Source organism: Chinchilla lanigera, unplaced genomic scaffold (assembly GCF_000276665.1).
Source record: "Chinchilla lanigera isolate Chin_1 unplaced genomic scaffold, ChiLan1.0 scaffold00028, whole genome shotgun sequence".
NCBI classification, from domain to species: domain Eukaryota; kingdom Metazoa; phylum Chordata; class Mammalia; order Rodentia; family Chinchillidae; genus Chinchilla; species Chinchilla lanigera.
In genome coordinates, this window is record NW_004955429.1 from 78,661 (window position 1) to 86,056 (window position 7,396).

The window sequence follows — 7,396 nt, forward strand, 5'->3', positions numbered from 1 at the left end:
ATTTTTTATTGTAAATATCTTTGTTTCTAGTACAGAGAACCATTAGGAAATGACTATTTCTCTGAGATGTCTTCCAGGAGCATTTGGCTTTTGAGTCTGTTACAAGAACCTACATCTTCAGTTTATGAGAGAATAGAAATTGCTACCTATCTGGCCTAGCCCCTGGTTCCTTGGTACCGGCTGAGAGTATTGTTTATGACCCTCATGCAATCTCAGTATTGACCTCAACTGATTAGAACAGATATGTCACCTTGATTAAAGTAGTAAAGTCAGTAATAATAATCACATCCAACACCAAGTAGAAAATGACAAACTGTGGCAACTATTAATTTGCCCCATTTAACCATATGTGCAATTTTTGTAGTTATGTAACAAAATCTAAAACAAAGCAGAAAGTTGTTTTCAGTAAATATCCCCTCAATATGGCAATTTTGCCATGAATGGAGAAAATTTAAAAGGTGTCAGTGGAAAAGTAGGGAAATAGAAAAGAAATTGATTTGAACAAGATTGGAGGACAAAAGAAGATTACACAAAATTTGAGAATTGATGAAAGAGACAGGAGGGAAAAAAAGAAGGCAGAAATCTGAAACTATCCTCACGTTTATGGCTACCTTGGACCCAGAAAGGAGACTTCCTCAAGCCAATTCCTTCTGCTGAAACATATCCAGTCAATGTTTTGAACACACAGTCCTTTTCTGAAGTATTTCTTTCCTTGACTTGAAACACACATTAAATATTGGAGTATCATACACTAATTTCTTGGAGATTTTTCTGTCTTCATTCACTGCCTTGATTTCAGGTTTTCTCATGATTTGAAACATCACCTCCAGGCTGACAAGCCTCAAGTCAAAATCTCTAGCACAAATTTTTGTTCAGAACTCTAGAGTTGAAAATCAAATTATTACTTTACACCTTCAAGTGAGTGACTAATAGACTCATCTAACATGTCTTAGTGCATGCCATTTAATCTTCTATCTTCTGCCTTTAAAGTTCTCTATTTCCTTGAAAATGTTTTACTTAAACCATTGTCCTACTAGGTGAGTATTAGGTACGGCACATCTTGTCTCATAGATATAGAATCAAGGCATTAGTTTGTTTCTCTAGTTATCACTCTTAATTTCCACCTAGAATAGTTTGCTTCTTGTCCAAATGCTTTGGTCCTTCCAGGAGCAGCTGCTCAAGTCTGTGCATGTCACAGCTTCCAAGGGAAAAAATAACCAAGACATTTTTGTCTTGAGAGCTCATTCTAAAGTTGTCTATATAAGAGAAATAGATGAAAAAGCATTTATATAATTACTTACAAGAGTGAGAGTGAATGGATGATAGGTCTAAGTGATGGAAAAAGAGTCTAACATCTGAGGACTCATTTCCCATTAACAGGTTAAGGGAAGAAGGCCTAAGAGATTGGAGAGGATTTCACTCAGTAATTGCTGGAAGATTTACATGATTCAAAAAGTTTGGCCTTCACAACAGAAACAGATCAACAGCTATTGATGAAGAATACTGAAAATCCAAATGATCATATTACATCACAAGCTGGGAGATGCTTCCTAGGAAAAATATACTTCTTATTTCTCAAATGTGATCCTGTTCTCCCAACCAAGGACAAAACTTGACCTCAAAATAGTTGCATGTGCAAAAGAAACTTCAGTAGATTAAATGACACAGTGTTACAATATAGAAAATTCCATAGGTTAAGTCCAGCATATTCAAAATTATAACTTTTCATGTAGATCAGAATTTGCTTACTATTAACACTTTATGTATGACAGAAAAAATAAAGATAAGATAATCTTGAGTGTGTTTTTGTTAATATTTAAAATAACAACAAATATCTCATAAAAATGTAAAGAAATTTAACATGTTTGAAGTGTGTGAAGGCGTAAAGAAAAATAGAAATAAATTTAACAAAATAGGTAGTAACAGTGGAATCAATGTTAGTAGATAACATTTCAGTGATTATATATTACTCAGGATTCAATGACTTATCACACTTGACATAAGAAATAGGTTCAATTATTAACATTCTTACAGTTAAGGTGTATAAGAGAGGTTACTAACATGTTCATAATCACTTGAAACAAAGAATTCTTTTTAATTGTCCTTTTGGACTCTGATAACAGCGATAGTTTTAGACAGAACTTCATATGCCTTCCATTTCCACCCTATTTCCTTCTTTTTTGGTCTTTTTAATTTTTTTTGGCTTTTGTCCAGTACCGAGAACCAAACTCACGACCTTGCGCTTGCCAGGCAGGCGCTTTTGCCGCTGAGCTAAATCCCCAGCCCCTTCTTTCTTTTTTTAATCTGACAATAAGGTATAACAAAGTGGAGGACTTGTTGGTGAGTATGTGGGAGGTTTCTTCTTGTGCTAAAATTGTTCTAAAAAGAAATTCTAAATTTCAACCTTTTACAAAGGTCTCCACATAGTTAAAGTTTTACCAACACTTCCAGGAACACATGTTGATTTCCTCAGTCATGCTATTTGAAAGGCAAAATATGTTTGGTGTTTCACACGTTTCTTGATGCAATGACTCTCTTCTCTCACAAATTATTGTCTACACAAACTGTGCAACATTTTTACAGAGCATACCTCTTCATAGACACTGAGATATAGTCCACAGTCAGTGAGAACTGTCAAAAGTTTGGTCACATCAGGGAATACCTGGAATTAGTGATATGGTGGACATCCTTTCTGGTGTGAATTATAGAGATCACAATTTGAAGACAATGGAATTCACATTGTATTGTTTTGTATTCCGAGGCTGATCTCCTTCTGCATTGTCTTTGAACATATTTGAATTTTCCCTTTTGATCTTTGTTCCCTAGTCTACCTTCTGATTATTTAAATTTTCTGCCTTTTTTCTCCCTCACTGAAGTTGATAGTCTATAAGGTACATGTACTACCAGAATGTTTAAGTTCAGAACCTACAAGTCAGCAGAGACAGGTCAGTAGACTCCCAACATTTCCATTTAGATATAAGCAAGATATTATAGAAATGTAATGTAAGAAGGTCTAATATTGGGATTATTACATAGCTTTTCTGATTTTCGCTACCATTGATATAAAGAAAAAATTTTAGGTCCTTGAACTACAATCTCTCAAAATAAGTGACATGGATTTCGGGAAAGAGATCCAAATTCTCTCATCATTTGGGCTATCAGTCTCAAGATCAGAGAAAATAAAAAATGTACTACCCACTCCCTATACCCAGTACTAGGGTACTGTTTGTTTAACTGATTAAATATAGTCTTCTTCAAATTAGTGCCTTAATTGTAACTTTTTAAAATGCTATTTTAAAGAAAAACAAGAAAATTTCAAAAATGATAGTAGGAGAGTAAGAATGGATAATACATTGCTTATTGTTAACTTCAAAGTAGTTGCTCAGAATACAAGATAGAAACATGAAAAACTGTCCAAACAAAATTAGGACAAACATTTCTTTTCACTGAACTAAGAGAAACTAGTGCTATAACTGTCTTAATTATCTTATGTGTGTGTGTATATATATATATATATATGTATATCAATAAATATATATAGATCAATAAATATATATATTGTTTTTCTTTTCCCTTTTTCTTCTTTCCCCTATCCCAGTTTCTCTTTTCTTTGGAATAGTTTCTTCCCATTTCACATTATCTATTGTACATTTTGGATCTTTTTCAGTTTCTCATACTAGGGAGACAATGCAATGTTTATACTTACGAATCTGATTTATTTCACTTATGAGTATGGTCTCTAGTTTCATCCATCTACCTATAAAAGTCCCAAGTTTATTCTTCTTTATGGCTGAGTAGTACTCCAATGTATAGAAGACCACATCTTTTTATTCCAGTTCTGAGTTGATGGGCATTTTGGTTGTTTCCAAGATTAAGCTATTACAAATTCTGCTGGTGTAAACATGGGTACACATACATTACTGTAGTATGATGTTTTTAATTCTTCTAGGCAGATATACAGAAGGGAAATAACTGGGTCAAATGGGACCTCCAGTCCTAGTTGAGGACTCTGCACACTAATTTGCACAAAGGCTGTCCCAGTCTACAATCACAACAGTAGTGGAGAAGGGCTCCTTTTCCCACATAGACCCACCCACATTTGTTGTTGGTTGATTTCTTGATGATAGCCATTCTTTCTGGCTATCATGGAGATGGAATCTCCATGTTGTTTTAATTTGCCTCTATTGAGTGACCACTGATGTTGAACATTTTTTATATATTTATTTTCCACCTGTAATTTCTTCATCTGAGAAGTGTATATTCATCTCAGATGCCCATTTTTTGAATTGGGTTTTTGAATTTAGGGTTCTAATTTTTTCAGTTTTATATGTTTTATATATAAGTCCTTTCTCTGATGGAAATCTAACTATAACTTTATTCAGTAGCTAATAGCCACACTCCTTTCAGACTGGCACTAATATTGCTATGAGTGAATTTATAGTATCTATTAGGAAATGGTAAATTAAGGTCTTCACTTAATGACATACTTTCATTCCTATAACTAGGTTATTAAGTGAATTGGTTGCTGAATGAAAAATTGTGTGATTATATATACTGTATTACAATATTTAGAACAAAGAATTGGAAACTCCAAATGGATGACTTTGCTAGAATCTGTATAACTCTTACATATAGTACTGTAATATATAACAACATAAAATCACATTACTGCACTATGCAGTAGAATCGGCAAAAAACACAGTGTTGTATAAACAAGGTATATGGTACAAAAATTGAGGCCATATAAACTCAATGTACAGAACTATGCAAAAAAAAGATACACTGTAAGTCTGAATAGTGAGTCCTAAATAAAAAAAGCCTACCTTGGTCCTTTGTCTAACAGAAATTAAACAGGTAAGTCATTAAATTAGAAATACCTGTATTTAAATAGAAAGGATCATAAACAATTTTATAAAATGTCCCTATTAAGAGTTAGTAGTTGATTTGAAAAAAATCATAATCTACTCAGTATTTACAATATAATTTATAATTACTAAAATATAAAATAGTTACATTCTATTTAGTTTTGAAACTATGTGTTCATTTTTCTTCTATAAATTTACTGCTAATATAAAAGTAATAAATGAGTATTTGAATGGGGATGAAAATTGAGCTTGAATTCTATGGAGATATGTTAAAAGATGAGTAAGTTATTACCAAGTCTAGCACCTCATTCACTTGTTGGTTTTTTGAGGCAAGGAAAAAACCTTGAGATTTCTGGGCTCATGTGTTTTTCAGGACAAACAGGGAGCAACTGATTTGAGCTGCTCTGGGAATAGACTTCTGTGTGCATTTGTGTCCATGGTGCATTTCAGCTGGAGGAGAAAAGGGCTGGTGGATCTATGGAGAGGAGCATGACTACCATCAATCTGAGGACTCATCAACAAGGTAGGACCTATGGTAGAGGTTATACCCTTTACCTTTTCCCTGTGTGGAGAACTTCACCATGGATAATGTACAATGACTACCAGGTACTGACATCACTTTCTCATGATGGTCTTAGTTGTCTACACAGATTTAAGAACAAGCATGACTACTAGGATCTTATGAGGTCATTTGCATGCCGTAAAGTAAAGCATGCTGTGGACAACTGAAAACACAAGGAAAAATTTATGAAACGTGGTTTTTCTGCTTTTAAGGGCTGAAGTTCTTGGAGGGAATTGTTGAAAGCATTTGAACATGAGGTTTCTGTTTGACCCTGAAGTAGAACTGGACTTGTATGATACAGCAAGTAACATCAGGGGTCAGGCTACGAATCCCTTACTCAACTAGGCACACTGGGGGTAATGCCAGCATTGTGGGAACCTGAGGCAGGAGAATCACAAGTCCGATCTCAACTATGACAACTTAGGAACTTACTCGTACCCATTGTGAAAATAAAAAATAAAGCAAGAGTTGGGGATGCAATTCAATGTGAAGACCCTAGTTTTACTCTCCAGCATAGAAAAAAAGGAAACCCTTCACTTACATATATATACATAATTCCATCAATTCCATCAGCTGCCTAATCATGAATCCTCCAAATTAGAGGGTTCAATCAAAAAATTGGCTGGTTCAGAGGATCATCTGTATGACCAATGTGAGTTAATGCAGTCTGAAAAGATTCAAACTGTCCCACTCTGTATACAATGAGAACTACTGAGTCATAGAGTAGAGGGAGAATTGTGATGTATGGAAGAAGCTGGGGAGATAGGAAAGCAGGAATGAGAAGATGGCAAGAGAAATGAGGTGCTACTTGATTTATAAATAATAAATTGTAAACTGTCATGGAACTCAAGTGAGTAATTGTTTTTACTGTGTCTATTTATTCTCTGAAGCAGACTTCTCAGCAGAAAACTGCAAATATTTGCATGGTGAGACTACATAGCCACTGGTTAGAACAGCATTATTTAGGGGAAAATTTAACAGGTGTGCAGACTAGAAGAGGCATGCTTGTTCTGAGAGGAAGTTAATGGAAAACCAGAAATGTTTCAGATGAGTTTTTTGAAGGTTTTAATCTTATATTTTAATAAATTGATAATTCATGGAAAATTTAGTCAAACTACTGACTTACTATTGATGCAGAGAGTGAGTGCTGTGTAAAGAAAGTGGGTTCTACATTCAGTCTCTTCAAGTATGGGGAAAATTTTGAGTCCTTTTTGAGATCATGGCCTCCTCTGAATTATTTCTTTTTACCTGTGGTAGATCTGTGAAATTCCAATTATATGTGCATCAAGTGAAAATGTAATTAAAATATCCTTATGTGTGAAAGTCTTTTTCAGACATATTTTATCTGCTCTCTGGTCAATAAATCCCGGGAAGTAAATGGCGAAACAAAGCATTCTAAGATTTGAATGAGTTTTGCATCATTGTGCCAATGTTCTTCCAAATGATTTGAACTTCACAGAATGACAATGTTTAACTTTGGCAATATTGTGTGTTTAAGTGTTTGTCCTCATTATGCCATCCATGATCTCACTTCCTGTCCTCTTTCTCTGAAATGCATTTGTCCTTACCACTCCATAACTGCCCCCACCAGGTCCTGTAAGTTCCATACCACGAAACTTGGCAACTCTTTTCCAATCCTATTGGAGTGGAGGATCCTCAGAAGGTTCCACCTATGTCTCAATCAAACCTTTTCATCGCCCTTTCTTGACCTGGTTGACAGAATACTCTTCTCATATTCCTTCTACCTTTCTGGCAACTCCTCTTATCCTGCCGGTGTATGACTTAGCTTCACTCTTCCTTGTGGACTGTTCTGCCCTCGTGTCTTTTCATTCTCTAACTCTCACTGTAATAGCTCACCTGCTATGTGAGTTTAATGATCAAGCATTAAACAATGACTACAAATATCTGGTTGTTTTTTTTTTTTTTTTTTTTTTTTTTTGTTTTTGGTTTTTCTCTGGTACTGGGAACC